This window comes from Myxine glutinosa, chromosome 4 (assembly GCF_964187855.1).
Source record: "Myxine glutinosa chromosome 4, kmMyxGlut1.1, whole genome shotgun sequence".
Taxonomy (NCBI): domain Eukaryota; kingdom Metazoa; phylum Chordata; class Myxini; order Myxiniformes; family Myxinidae; genus Myxine; species Myxine glutinosa.
The window spans coordinates 194,621,487-194,637,611 of NC_136264.1; the positions used below are offsets into that span (position 1 = coordinate 194,621,487).

Consider the following 16,125-nt stretch of genomic DNA (forward strand, 5'->3'; position numbering starts at 1 on the left):
GGTTCCGGTAGAGGAGAGTGAGGCAGGGTCGATCCAGGACCAAATTGAGGGACAAGAGGAGAGCGAAGCAGTGAGGGCGGCAGGTTCGCAAAATGGCGTCCTCGCGCACGAGGTTACGGGCGCGCAAAATGGCGCCTCGCAGATGGCTACGGCGACCGCGCCCGCGACCGTAGCAGCGCCGCTGGTGGATTTGAACCTTTTTTTAATACAAATGAAGGCCCTTATGGCCCAGAATAGCGAACGGTTAGAACAAAGGATGGGGTCCAATAACGAGAAATTGAGGGAGGACATGGGGTCCAATAGCGAGAAATTGAGGGAGGACATGGGGGCCAATAGCCAACGGTTAGAACAAAGGATGGGGGCCCAGATCGGAGGGTTAGGGAGTAGAATAGAGGGATTAGACAATAGATTAGGGGAAATACAGGAGGGGTTAACGGGGGTAGAAAACAGAATGGCTGCCCAGGAGAATCAGATAGAGGGAGTGAAAAAGGGGTTAGAGGGGTTAGAAAACAGTATGGAAGGCAAATTGAGGGACATGAGGGACCAAGCGGAAAGGGAAGTTAAAAAAATGGGGCAGCAGATAGAGGGGGTCAGAATGGGGGTAGAAACTAAATTGGATGCTCACAGGGAGGAAATGGAGCAGATGAGGGTGGCATCTGGGCAGGAGATGCAAGTGATGGGAGAGGAGATCAGAAGAGGTGTGAGTGAGGAGGTCGGAGGAGTGCGCGAGGAGGTGAGGCACTGTGAGGAGCGCATGGAGAAGGAGGTGAGAAAGGGGACTGTAAAATTGTAAGGTGGTATAGAGGAGTTGACGCTGGGAGTAGAACAACTGACAGTGGGACAAAAGGAGTTGGGGGACCAGGTAAAGAAGAACACAGCGGTAATCGAGGGTTTAAAATCGACACAGAAGGAGATGAAAAAGGACGTAGGGGTAATTAAAAAAGAGTGTCAGACGGTACATGAGGACCTGACGAGGAAAATGAACAAGGTGGTAGAGGTGATGGAGGTTAAAGAGCGGGAGGTGCGGGAGCACATAGAAAAAAATAAGGTGGAGTTAGAGGAAGAACTTAAGGGGGCGCACGAGGAGATGAAGGAGGTGAAGCAGAAATTAGAAGAAGTGGAAGAAGGGGTGAGCGAAATTAAGAAGCGACGGAGAGAGGATAAGAAAGAGATAAAGGAGGAAGTAAAAGAATTGGTCCAAAGGCTGTGTTCGGATCGTGATGATGTGCTCATTAACCGGATGAGGGATTCGCAGGTGATGGAGGAGAAGCGAAGAGAAAGAGGACCCGGTGTAAATGGTGACCAATATGGTCGTGCGTATGATGCGCCAGGTGATTTAATAAGCTTGGGGGTCGAGATGGACCCGGGTGTTCGTGAGAGGCCGTTGGTGAAGTGTGCGACAGGACTGGTGTGCGAAAAAGGAGGTGTGCGAGGAAGTCCGACTCTGGGGTGTGCGAGGAAAAAGTGCGTGCCAAGGAGTGAGGGTGCTGTCGAGAGTGAGTCGGTCGTAGCGCGTGTGCGAGGGAGCACATGGAAGCGCGTAGTGAGGAGTGTTACGGAGGGTGTAAAGGGAGAATGCATGCCTGTGGTGAGTGTTACAGAGGATGTAACGGGAGAGTGTGCGCGAGAAAGGTGTGTAACGGACGGGTGCATGAGGAAAGAGTGCGCTGTCGAGAGTAAGGGTGAGTGCGCTGTCAAGAGTGGAGGTGAGAGTAGTAAGAGTGACACGGAGCGTGAGTTGGTTGTAACAGGTGAGAAAGGAAGCACACCTGCAATGGTAGAGCGTGTGTGGGAATGCACACTTGAGTTGGTCGTGAGGCACGTGATTGGGTGTGCGAGTGAAAGCACACCTGTGATTGTCACAGAGGAGGTGACCGAGGAATGGGGCGCGAAGAGGTGTGTTGGTGAGGTGTGCGACCAACGAATGTGTGCCAAAGTGTTCGGTGGTCAGGTGTGTGACCAAGGCTGTGAGTGGAATGAGTGTACCTGGGTGTGTTAGAGAAGGTACAACGAGGAGCATGGAAACGGCTGGATGTATGAGCAAGAAAGGGGTAGCGTATGCGTGTAAGCATGCAGGTGAGGCATCGACGGTAACCGGGTTAGCGGTTAGAGCGACTTATAGCCGAATCGGGCCCTCGGTGCGTGCCGGGCTTCGCGTGCCGCGAGAACCAGCGGGGATCCGAGCCACGGCGGGTTCGAAAGGACCGCCGTACGCGATCCACGCTGGGCCTCGCTTTGAACGGCCGCGTCCGTGCTCCACTAGGCGGAGCGGGCAGCCCGATAGGAAGGGTCGTCATGGCGACCACTTTTTGTTGAGGCATTCCGGCAGGTCGAGATCGGGCCATGGGATGGCTCCGTGCCGAGATGGTGCGTGGGACCTCGGCCCGGGTAAACCTCCTTCCCTGCACCGAATGCGGGACGTATCCAGCCGCTGGCACCAAACAACCCGCATTCATGGCTTGGCTGTACGAAGCCGAGCTTTAGAAGTGAATTGGCGCACCGAGAGGCATTAGTAAGTAGACTGTAATGACGAGGATAGTGTTTTGGCCCCGAAATTAGAAAAACAAAATTTGATGATTGGCAAAGGATTGGCAGTAATGATTGGCAGATGATGGGTAGTGATTGGCAAATTTTTGATTTGTTGAAATTTGATGTGCAAAATTGGTAGTGGGAGATGCCCGATGTGGTGGGATGGCAACTCTGTCATCCCTCACAAACGTGGGGCAAATGCGCTATAGATATGGGGTGTATGGCAGTGAAAACTAGCCCGGGTGGGTTAGGATATTGTGTGTAGGGATCTAGCGAAGATGACCTTAGGTAACGTTAAGGTTAGTTAGTGACAAGGATACCTGTAGAGGGGACGCAGGTAGATTAGAGTGGATGATAATGACGAGGGAGCGCAATAGTTTAAAGGGACGACTGGGAAGCGCAAGTTTCAGAGGGGAGTAGTTAGATGAGATGATGCTGTGTGAGAACTGGACAGGTGTGTGGAGCAGTGTATGAGTAGTGAGTGTTGTGGATCAGCGCGAATGCGCTTGGGGGAGAGAAGGGTGCAGGCGGCACCAAGTATGAGAGCACAGGTGTGCAAGTACAGGTGTGTGGAATACATGGAGTATTGGAATGAGTGGTGTGGAGAGAGTTGGAGTAAGTGGTACGGAGTGGTGTGCATGGTGCGAAGGTGTGGATGGGGGAAGAGTGGACCCCTTTTCACGAGTACCCGGGGAGGGTAGTTTAAAGAATAGTTAGAAGGTATAGGTAAATTGTGGTTGGATATTGGCATTTGTGGTGCGGTTGCAGAATGGTATTGTGGATGGGTGCATTGGTGTGGTGAAATTGGCTGGTCGTGTGGCCTGTTAGTATGAGTGTGAATGGTTGGGCACTCCGCCACTGTTAGATGTCGGCCAGGTGAGGCCGCAGGTGGGCTCTGGGAGCCGTTAGTGTCAGTGGGTGCCTGAGGACCTCGGGTGTGGATCGGGCAGCCCGTGCCAGAGAGGGCACTGAGGGGGTGAGAGTGCGAGAAGGCCTTCCCCAGTTAGTTAGGTTAGGGTGAGGAGCAGGTGAGCTCGGTAGGCAACAACAGTGGTGGAGGTGTGCAGGTGGGCGGACCAGCTGGGAGCGTCACACGACCCAGCCACCGAAATTGTGCGGGGGCACCGAGTGTTGAATCGGGGGAGTGAGACCCCAACTTGAGAAGCACCACAGTTTGGTCAATGGGAATTGGTTTTTAGAACCCATCGTGTAAGTTGGCCAATGGATTGGCAGGGAAAGACCCCGGGTAATGTAAAGTTGTTAAAGTCATTTAGGAAATAGTTAGGATTGATGAACCTGTCGCACCATACGCAGCCACTTACCTGAGGTGATGATGATGACTCCACACCTGTGTTCCTTTGTTCTGTGTTGCAGGAAAGGAGAATTGCTGTGTGGATTTGTGAGACGCATCACGACGTGGATGAGACATTGGGGTGATTCCATCTCTCCCTCCTTAGGAGGGACTGATGATGAATTGGTGATGGCAAATTTTGATGAGAGTTGGAAATGGCAAATTTGATTGGTTAGGAGGGAGAGAAGACGAATTTGGTTTATGGGAGGAACGGGGAAGACAATAGGGACGTTTGTTGATGTGTAAAGTAGATGTTTATGGGTAGTGTTGTGTTTTGTGGATACAGTAAGGGGTAAGGGAGGGGCAATGTAGGTTACCTGGTGGGGGGGGGGCGTACGGTAGGAACGTACCTGTCTCACCTGGTTCCCATGTGCCCCCAGTGTGCATTACCTTGCATTGCGTGCACTTTTGCGCCCTTACCACCTTACTCACTTGTCTTATTTTGTCTCCCACCTCCGAGGATCTGGCTTTGGGGCAGAGAGAGAGGAGAGAGAGGTGCTGGCTCCGCAGTTGTGGGCCTGTACTTCCGCTGCTTGCTGCCTGGATCGATACACCATATGGACCGCAATTTTTGTGGCCGCCCACAATGGACCGCAGTTCTTTTGCGGGCAAGCACCACCCGTGGATGGACCTCTGGGTCAACGTGGCACCTATGCCATACAGGTGAACCACTTTTAGTTGGCCCCCCTGACGGCCACAATTAAGAAATGGACGCGGTTGGCGCCTTTCTTTATTTCTAAAGAAGCCAGAAGGCCAAGTGCACTCCATGAAGGCAAGACCAGCGGCAGAACATCGGCCGGCTGCGACACCACCGGTGACCATGGACACTTGATTGTGCATTTATTATTGAACACTTTATTGGTGCACCGGATGGTGCTGACTGTACATAATGGGGTGGTGCTTTTGGTGCTTGGACGGGGTGCTCTGCACATTATTAAAGGCCGTAGGGCCACAGGGCACTCGTGGGTTGGTGTATCGATGCTGGCATGCGTGCTCTCTCTATGCATAACATCTGCATGTGTTCCTCAAAGAACAGGTCCTGGATCGTAGTGTAAATATCAGCGTAGTCTTGTGTAAATGATGCTCCCTACCGGCTGTATGTTTAGTTTGAGGATGCTTTCCGCGATTCGGTTATCCTGTGGGTGTGGTTCTGTTAGGAGAAGGGTGCAACGTCGCAGGGGGACATATTTACTCATTTGTGAACATCTGTAAAACTGTCGCACTCAGGGTTGAGTTAATAGTAGAGGGAACTACATCTGAGTGCCACACTAACGTAGGTAAAAAAATTTCGGGTCGGGCCGCCCCGAGGTAGAGAAGGGTGCAATGTTGCGGATATGGGATTTGCATCCATCCATATCCGCTTGTAAATATTCCCCTATTTCCTCAATACTTCCCAACTATCCCCAATCCCCCATTCCCTAGTCCCATTTTCTGTAAACAACACTCTGTAGACCCGACCTCCCCCTATTTCCCCCATTAAATGTCGCACCCAGGTTCACCGCATCTCATGTAAGACAACTATAGGACATCTTGCTAGTTATTCTTAGTCTATGTCAGTTAAGGACTCGTTTCCATTAATTCTGACTCTTCGTTGCACCAGAATGTGATTGTATGGCACCGTTAGGAAGTTTAGGACCTCCCAATACCTCCCCGCAGCTCTTCCTCACGGTTCAGCAACAACAACAACAACAACAACAACGGCGGCGGCGCGGGGAGTGCGCGTCCTCACTCCGGCTTGGTTGGTAGGGGGTGTTGGGAGGGCACCAGGCCTTTCCAACGAGCCGCCATCGAACATGTGCTCGACGGGGTTACCAAGTAGGGGCTCGCTGTCAGCTCCTCGTCAAGGGCGGAGCCCGGTAACCCCCGCACCCAATAGAAGCGGCGGACCGGTCCCATCTGGGGCGGAGCCAACCAGCCGAGGGCGTGTGACTCCCCGCTGAGCATGCGCAGGAAGAGGGAGGTGACGTCAGATGCGCGCTGAGCTTGGAGAAGAAAGACGCCACATCCGAGCGCTGTGAGGCCTCCCTGCATCTTTTGGACCGTGCTTGATCCTGTCCCCGAGCCAAGGTGCACCTTGTGCTATCAACCTACCTGTCCTTCCCTGCCGTCAATCCCTGTGTAAGTCAGTCTTGTTCCGTTTGTCTGTGGTCTGTCGGGGATAAGATAAGACTGTAACTAAGTGCCCATCTCTTCTGTGTCTTTTACCTCACTCTACCTTGTAATCTACCCCTTTTCTCCACCACTAATTATATCCTCCTCCGGAGGTCTTGAGAACTGTACCCCTTGCATCGTTTCATCTATCCCAGTCGTTGTGTCCTTTCCATCATTGATTTAGCGTAGCGCGATTTGGCCAACGTTCGAGTGGAATCGGGTGAGTTGGGGAAGAATCGGGGGAACTGTACGAACACGGCGGCCATTCTGCTCGGTCAAGCAACATCTTTAGCCGTGTCCGTAACAATATATATATATATATATATATATATATATATATATATATATATATATATATATATATATATATATATATATATATATATATATATTGTTACGGACACGACTTTGATGTTATGGTGGGCCGAGCGGAATGGCCGCCGTGTTCGCACAGTTTACCCGATTATACTCGAACCTTGGCCGAGTCGCGCTACGCTAAATCAATTGAGGAAAAGGACACAACGGCTGGGTTAAAATGACACGACACCAAGGGTTCAGTTCTCAAGACCTCCGGAGGAGGTTATAATATTGCGGAAGGTCAGATTACAGGGATGAGAGAGACAGCATAGTCAGGTAGGCACTTAATTACGGTCTTATAGTAGCCCCGACAGACGACAGATAAACAGGACAAAACTGACTCACACGGGGATTGATGGCAAGGAAAGTGGGTCGTCGATGGCTCAAGGTGCACCTTGGCTCAGGGGCAAATCGACCCGGTCCGGTCCAATAGATGCGGGGAGGTCGCTCAGCGCTCGGAGGTCGCGACTTGTCTTTTCAAGCTGGGGGCGCATCTGACCTCACGTCCGGTAAGTTGCGTATATCTGGCGGGGAGTGACACGCCCTCGGCTCGTTAGCTCCGCCCCAGATGGAATCGGTCCGCCCTTCTTATTGGGTGCGGGGGGTTACCGGGCTCCGCCCTTGACGAGGAGCTGACAGTGAGCCCCTTCGTGGTAACCCCGTCGGAGCGCATGGTCAATGGCGGCTAACCAAGCCGGTGTGAGGACGCACACTCCCCGCACGCCGTTGTTGTAGTTGTTGTTGTAGTTGTTGTTGTAGTTGTTGTTGTTGTTGTTGTTTCATGGGGAAGATGGGAGGAGGTATGGGGAGGTCCTAAACTCACTACTGGTGCCATACAATCACATTCTGGTGCAACGAAGAGTCAGAATTAATGGAAACGAGTCCTTAACTGACATAGACTAAGAATAACTAGCAAGATGTCCGAAAGTTGTCTACGTGAGATGCGGTGGACCTGGGCACGACATTTAATGGGGGAAAAAGGGGAAGGTCGGTTCTACAGAGTGTTGTTTACAGACAATGGGACTAGGGAATGGGGGATTGGGGATAGTTGGGGAGTATTGGGGAAATAGGGGAATATTTACAAGCGGATATGGAGGCCAAATGCCATATCCGCAACATTGCACCCTTCTCTACCCTCGGGGCGTCCCGACCCGATAAATTTTTACCTATTTTAGTGTGGCACTCAGATGTAGTTTCCTCTACTATTAACTCTACCCTGAGTGCGACAGTTTTACAGATATTCACAAATGAGTAAATATGTCCCCCTGCGACGTTGCACCCTTCTCCTCACAGAAACACGCCCACAGGATAACTGAATCGCGGAAAGAATTCGCAAACTAAACATACAGCCGGTAGGGAGCATTATTTACAAGACTACGCTGCTATTTACATTACGATCCAGGACCTGTTTTTGGAGGAACACATGCAGATGTTATGCATAGAGAGAGCACGCATGCCAGCATCGATACACCAACCCACGAGTGCTCTGTGGCCTTACGGCCTTTAATAATGTGCAGAGCACCCCTTCCAAGCACCAAAAGCACCACCCCATCATGTACAGTGGTGTCGCAGCCGGCCGATGTTCTGCCGCTGGTCTTGCCTTCATGTGGTGCACTTGGCCTTCTTACTTCTTTAAAAATAAAGAAAGGCGCCAACCGCGTCCATTTCTTTATTGTGGCCGTCAGGGGGCCAACTATAAGTGGTTCACCTGTTTGGCATAGGTGCCACGTTGACCCAGAGGTCCATCAATGGGTGGTGCTTGGCCGCAAAAGAACTGCGGTCCATTGTGGGTGGCCACCAAAATTGCGGTCCATATGGTGTATCGATCCAGGCAGCAAGCAGCGAAAGTGCAGGCCCACAACTGCGGAGCCAGCACCTCTCTCTCCTCTCTCTCTGCCCCAAAGCCAGATCCTCGGAGGTGGGAGACAAAAGAAGCAGACAAGTGAGTAAGGTGGTAAGGGCGCAAAAGTGCACGCAATGCAAGGTAATGCACACTGGGGGCACATGGGAACCAGGTGAGACAGGTACGTTCCTACCGTACGCCCCCCCCCCCCCCCCCCCCACCAGGTAACCTACATGGCCCCTCCCTTACCCCTTACTGTATCCACAAAACACAACACTACCCATAAACATCTACTTTACCAATCAACAAACGTCCCTACTGTCTTCCCCGTTCCTCCCATAAACCAAATTCGTCTTCTCTCCCTCCTAACCAATCAAATTTGCCATTTTCAACTCTCATCAAAATTTGCCATCTCCAACTCAACATCATAATTTGCCATCACCAATTCATCATCAGTCCCTCCTAGGGAGGGAGAGATGGAATCACCCCAATGTCTCATCCACGTCGTGATGCGTCTCACAAATCCAACAGCAATCCTTACTTCCTGCAACACAAAACAAAGAAAACACAGGTGTGGAGTCATCATCATCACCACAGGTAAGTGGCTGCGTATGGTGCGACAGGTTCATCAATCCTAACTATTTCCTAAATGACTTTAACAACTTTACATTACCCGGGGTCTTTCCCTGCCAAACCATTGGCCAACTTACACTATGGGTTCTAAAACCCAATTCCCATTGACCAACTGTGGTGCTTTTCAATTTGGGGTCTCACTCCCCCGATTCATCTCCCGGTGCCCTCGCACAATTTCTGGGCTGTGGCGTGTACCTCTCCCAGCGGGTCTACCCACCTGCACACCTCCACCACTGCAGTTGCCTCCGAGCTTACCTGCTCCTTACCCTAACCTAACTACCTGGGGAAGGCCCTCTGGCGCTCTCCCCACTCGGTGCCCTCTCTGGCACTGGGCTACCCGGGTCCGTCCTCCGGATCCTCGGGCCCCACTGACACTAACGGCTCCCAGAGCCCACCTGCGGCCTCACCTGGCCGACATCCTCACAGTGGTGGAGTGCCCAACCAACTACACACACTAACAGGCTACACGCCCAGCCATTTCCACGACACTAATGCACCCATCCACAATACCATTCTGCAACCGCACCACAAATGCCAATATCCAACCACAATTTACCTATACCCTCTACCTAACACTTACACTACCCGCCCCGGGTACTCGTGAAAGGGGTCCACTCTTCCCCCATCCACACCTTCGCACCATGCACACCACTCCGTACCACTTACTCCAACTCTCTCCACACCACCTTTAATTGCACACCTGTGCTCTCACACCTGGTGCCACCTGCACCCTTCTCTCCCCAAGCGCATTCGCGCTGATCCACACACTCACTACTCATACACTGCTCCACACACCTGTCCAGTTGCACACCTGTGCAATCACACCTGTTCAATTCTCACACCCACGGCATCATCTCAGCTAACTACTCCCCTCTGAAACTTGTGCTTCCCAGTCGTCCCTTTAAACTATTGCGCTCCCACGTCATTATCATCCATACTAATCTACCTGCGTCCCCACTACAGGTATCAGTCACTAACTAAACTTAACGTCACCTACTGTCATCTTCTAGGGCCCTATCAATATAACCTAACCCACCCGGGCTAGTTTTCACTGCCATACACCCCATAAGCTATTGCTCCTTTTCCCCCCTGTTTGTGAGGGATGATGGATTGCCATCCCACCACATCGGGCATCTCCCACTACCAATTTTGCACATCAAATTTCAACAAATCAAAAATTTGCCAATCACTGCCCATCATCTGCCAATCACTACTGCCACTCCTTTGCCAATCATCAAATTTTGTTTTTCTCTAATTTTGGGGCCAAAACACTAACCTCATCACACAGTCTACTCACTAATGCCTCTCGGTGCGCCAATTCCTATCCAAAGCCCGGCTTCGTAAAGCCAAGCCATGAATGCGGGTTGTTTGGTGCCAGCGGCTGGATACGTCCCGCATTCGGTGCAGGGAAGGAGGTTTACCCGGGCCGAGATCCCACGCACCATCTCGGCGTGGAGCCATCCAATGTCCCGATCTCGACCTGCCGGCACGTCTCAACAAAACGTGGTCGCCATGACGACCCTTCCTATCCAGCTGCCCGCTCCACCTAGTGGAGCCTGGACGCGGCCGTTCCACGCGAGGCCCGGCACGCACCGAGGGCCCGCTTCGGCTAAAAGTCGCTCTAACCTCTAACCCGGTTACCTTCGATGCCTCACCTGCATGCTTACACCCCGCAGCCCGTTCCTTGCTCACACATCCAGCCGTTTCCATGCTCTTCGTACCTTTCCTTACACACCCAGGTACACCCATTCCACTCACAGCCTTGGTCACACACCTGACCACCGAACACTTTGGCACACATTCGTTGGTCGCACACCTCACCAACACACCTCTTCGCGCCCCCTCCTCTGTCACCTCCTCTGTGACAATCACAGGTGTGCTCTCATTCGCACACCCAACCACGTGCCTCACCACCAACTCCAGCGTGCATTCCCACTCACGCTCTACCATTCCAGGTGTGCATCCTTCCATCCCAGGTGTACATCCTCGCTCACCTGTCACAACCAACTCACTCTCCTTGTCACTCTCACTACTCTCACCTCCATTCTTGACAGCGCACTCACCCTTACTCTTGACAGTGCACTCTTTCCTCATGCACCTGTCCGTCACACACCTTTCTCGCGCACACTCTCCCGTTACACCCTCTGTAACACTCACCACACCGCGCTTCCATGTGCTCCCTCGCACACGCGCTACGACCGACTCATTCTCGCCAGCACCCTCACTCCTTGGCACGCACTTTTTCCTCACACACCCCAGAGTCGGACTTTCTCGCACACCTCCTTTTTCGCACACCAGACCTGTCGCACACTTCACCAACGGCCTCTCACGAACACCCGGGTCCATCTCGACCCCCAAGCTTCTTAAATCACCTGGCGCATCATACGCCCGACCATATTGGTCACCACTTACACCGGGTCCTCTTCCTCTTCGCTTCTCCTCCATCACCTGCGAATCCCTCATCCGGTTAATGAGCACATCATCACGATCCAAATACAGACTTTGGACCAATTCTTTTACCTCCTCTTTTATCTCTTTGTTATCCTCTCTCCGTCGCTTCTTAATTTCGCTCACCCCTTCTTCCACTTCTTCTAATTTCTGCTTCACCTCTTTTATGTCCCGGTACGTCTCCTCAAGCTCATCCTCTAAGGCTACCTTGACCGTTTCCATGTGCGTCCTCACCTGCCGGTCCTTCGTCTCCATTACCTCTATCACCTCGTCCAACCTCGTTGTCAGTCCCTCACGTACCATCTGACATTCCCTCTTCGTCGCTCCCAAGTCATTTTTTAGGGCATTTTGTGTCGCTTTTAACCCTCCTATTACCGCTGTGTTCTTCTTTACCTGGTCCGTTAGTTCTTTTTGTCCCTCTGTCAGTTGTTCTACTTCCTGCGTCAGGTCCTCTATGCCCCCTTGCAATTTTACAGTCCCCTTTCTCACCTCCTTCTCCATGTGCTCCTTACAGTGCCTCACCTCCTCGCGCACTCCTCCGACCTCCTCACTCACACCTCTTCTGATCTCCTCTCCCATCACTTGCATCTCCTGCCCAGATGCCACCCTCATCTGCTCCATTTCCTCCCTGTGAGCATCCAGTTTAGTTTCTACCCCCATTCTGACCCCCTCTATCTGCTGCCCCATTTGTTTAACTTCCCTTTCCGCTTGGTCCCTCATGTCCCTCAATTTGCCTTCCATCCTGTTTTCTAACCCCTCTAACCCCTTTTGCATCCCTTCCATTTGATTCTCTTGAGCGGCCATTCTGTTTTCTACCCCCATTAACCCCTCCTGTATTTCCCCTAATCTATCGTCTAATTTCCCAAATTTCTTGTCTAATCCCTTAAAATTATTGTCTAATCCCTTAAAATTATTGTCTAATCCCTTAAAATTATTGTCTAATCCCTCACCAGTACCCCTCGCTTCGTCCCTCATTACCCCCATTTGGCCCTCTAATCGCTCACTATCAGCCCTCATTTGCTCACTCTGAGCATCCATCCGGTTCCCCATTAACCCCATTTGGTTTCCCATTACCCCCATTTGGCCCTCCAATCGCTCACCCATTTGTTCCATAAAGGCCCTCATTTGCAGGAGGAAAAGGTTCGAATCCACCAGGGGCGCTGCCACGGTCGCGGGCGCGGTCGCCGTGACCAGCGAGGCGCCATTTTGCACGCCCGCAACGTCGGGCGCAACGACGCTATTTTGTGCGTCTGCTACCCTCACTGCTTCGCTCTCCTTATGTCCCTCATTTTGGTCCTGGACCGACCCTGCCTCACTCTCCTCTACCGGACCCCAGCCGACTTGGTCTGCCATAGCGCGACTTTCAAAATTCGGGTTTTTATATTTTGTAAAACACAATCAAATTTCGCCGTTATAATTTCGAGCGCGGGAAACGCGCTCCGGATCGAATTCTACCTCCCAACACCAATTGTTACCCTAGTGGTACAATTGGTGTTCCAAAATTTGGGCCTAATAAATTTAGTCCCAGGTCCGAATCCGACACTCCTGACACCAATTGTTACTGACACGACTTTGATGTTATGGTGGGCCGAGCGGAATGGCCGCCGTGTTCGCACAGTTTACCCGATTATACTCGAACCTTGGCCGAGTCGCGCTACGCTAAATCAATTGAGGAAAAGGACACAACGGCTGGGTTAAAATGACACGACACCAAGGGTTCAGTTCTCAAGACCTCCGGAGGAGGTTATAATATTGCGGAAGGTCAGATTACAGGGATGAGAGAGACAGCATAGTAAGGTAGGCACTTAATTACGGTCTTATAGTAGCCCCGACAGACGACAGATAAACAGGACAAAACTGACTCACACGGGGATTGATGGCAAGGAAAGCGGGTCGTCGATGGCTCAAGGTGCACCTTGGCTCAGGGGCAAATCGACCCGGTCCGGTCCAATAGATGCGGGGAGGTCGCTCAGCGCTCGGAGGTCGCGACTTGTCTTTTCAAGCTGGGGGCGCATCTGACCTCACGTCCGGTAAGTTGCGTATATCCGGCGGGGAGTGACACGCCCTCGGCTCGTTAGCTCCGCCCCAGATGGAATCGGTCCGCCCTTCTTATTGGGTGCGGGGGGTTACCGGGCTCCGCCCTTGACGAGGAGCTGACAGTGAGCCCCTTCATGGTAACCCCGTCGGAGCGCATGGTCAATGGCGGCTAACCAAGCCGGTGTGAGGACGCACACTCCCCGCACGCCGTTGTTGTAGTTGTTGTTGTAGTTGTTGTTGTTGTTGTTGTTTCATGGGGAAGATGGGAGGAGGTATGGGGAGGTCCTAAACTCACTACTGGTGCCATACAATCACATTCTGGTGCAACGAAGAGTCAGAATTAATGGAAACGAGTCCTTAACTGACATAGACTAAGAATAACTAGCAAGATGTCCGAAAGTTGTCTACGTGAGATGCGGTGGACCTGGGCACGACATTTAATGGGGGAAAAAGGGGAAGGTCGGTTCTACAGAGTGTTGTTTACAGACAATGGGACTAGGGAATGGGGGATTGGGGATAGTTGGGGAGTATTGGGGAAATAGGGGAATATTTACAAGCGGATATGGAGGCCAAATGCCATATCCGCAACAATATATATATATATATATATATATATATATATATATACATACATATATATATATATATATATATATATATATATATATATATATATATATATATATACATATATATGTATATATAACGTGTACGCACATGGTGTATATATATATAAATAACGTGTACGCACATGGTGTATATATATATATATAACGTGTACGCACATGGTGCATACATAACGTGTACGCCCATGGTGTATATATAACGTGTACGCACATGGTGTATATATAAATAACGTGTACGCACATGGTGCATATATAACGTGTACGCCCATGGTGTATATATAACGTGTACGCACATGGTGTATATATAAATAACGTGTACGCACATGGTGCATATATAAAAAACCACTTTCCGCACTTGTGTTAGTGTTGAAAAACCACTTTTCGCACTTGTGTTGGTGCAGGAAACCACTTTTGCACTTGTATTAGTGTGGAAAAAACACTTTTTGCACTTGTGATAGTGTTGAAAAACCACTTTTCGCACTTGTGTTAGTGTTGAAAAACCACTTTTCGCACTTGTGTTGGTGCAGGAAACCACTTTTGCACTTGTATTAGTGTGGAAAAAACACTTTTTGCACTTGTGATAGTGTTGAAAAACCACTTTTCGCACTTGTGTTAGTGTTGAAAAACCACTTTTCGCACTTGTGTTGGTGCAGGAAACCACTTTTGCACTTGTATTAGTGTGGAAAAAACACTTTTCACACTTGTGATAGTGTTGAAAAACCATTTTTCGCACTTGTGTTAGTGTTGAAAAACCACTTTCCGCACTTGTGTTAGTGTTGAAAAACCACTTTTCGCACTTGTGTTGGTGCAGGAAACCACATTTGCACTTGTATTAGTGTGGAAAAAACACTTTTTGCACTTGTGATAGTGTTGAAAAACCACTTTTCGCACGTGTGTTAGTGTTGAAAAACCACTTTTCGCACTTGTGTTGGTGCAGGAAACCACTTTTGCACTTGTATTAGTGTGGAAAAAACACTTTTCGCACTTGTGTTAGTGTTGAAAAACCACTTTTCGCACTTGTGTTAGTGTTGAAAAACCACTTTTCGCACTTGTGTTAGTGTTGAAAAACCACTTTTCGCACTTGTGTTAGTGTTGAAAAACCACTTTTCGCACTTGTGTTGGTGCAGGAAACCACTTTTGCACTTGTATTAGTGTGGAAAAAACACTTTTCGCACTTGTGTTAATGTTGAAAAACCACTTTTCGCACTTGTGTTAGTGTTGAAAAACCACTTTTCACACTTGTGTTGGTGCAGGAAACCACTTTTGCACTTGTATTAGTGTGGAAAAACCACTTTTTGCACTTGTGTTAGTGTTGAAAAACCACTTTTCGCACTTGTGTTAGTGTTGAAAAACCACTTTTTGCACTTGTGTTGGTGCAGGAAACCACTTTTGCACTTGTATTAGTGTGGAAAAACCACTTTTTGCACTTGTGTTAGTGTTGAAAAACCACTTTTCGCACTTGGGTTAGTGTTGAAAAACCACTTTTCGCACTTGTGTTAGTGTTGAAAAACCACTTTTCACACTTGTGTTGGTGCAGGAAACCACTTTTGCACTTGTATTAGTGTGGAAAAAACACTTTTCACACTTGTGTTAGTGTTGAAAAACCACTTTTCGCACTTGTGTTAGTGTGAAAAACCACTTTTCGCACTTGTGTTAGTGTTGAAAAACCACTTTTCGCACTTGTGTTAGTGTTGAAAAACCACTTTTCGCACTTGTGTTAGTGTTGAAAAACCACTTTTCACACTTGTGTTGGTGCAGGAAACCACTTTTGCACTTGCATTAGTGTGGAAAAAACACTTTTTGCACTTGTGTTAGTGTTGAAAAACCACTTTTCGCACTTGTGTTAGTGTTGAAAAACCACTTTTCACACTTGTGTTGGTGCAGGAAACCACTTTTGCACTTGTATTAGTGTGGAAAAACCACTTTTCACACTTGTGTTAGTGTTGAAAAACCACTTTTCGCACTTGTGATAGTGTTGAACAACCACTTTTCGCACTTGTGTTGGTGCAGGAAACCACTTTTGCACTTGTATTAGTGTGGAAAAAACACTTTTTGCCCTTGTGTTAGTGTTGAAAAAACCACTTTTCGCACTTGTGTTATTGTTTAAAAACCACTTTTCGCACTTGTGTTGGTGCAGGAAACCACTTTTG

The 16,125-nt window shown here is 49.9% G+C and overlaps 1 protein-coding gene across 4 annotated transcripts in view; it reads right to left on the minus strand.

Annotated features, from left to right (window-relative positions):
* The window catches only part of CACNA2D2 (calcium voltage-gated channel auxiliary subunit alpha2delta 2), a 337,069-nt gene that overhangs the window by 319,723 nt on the left and 1,221 nt on the right, over positions 1–16,125 (minus strand). The window lies entirely within an intron of this gene.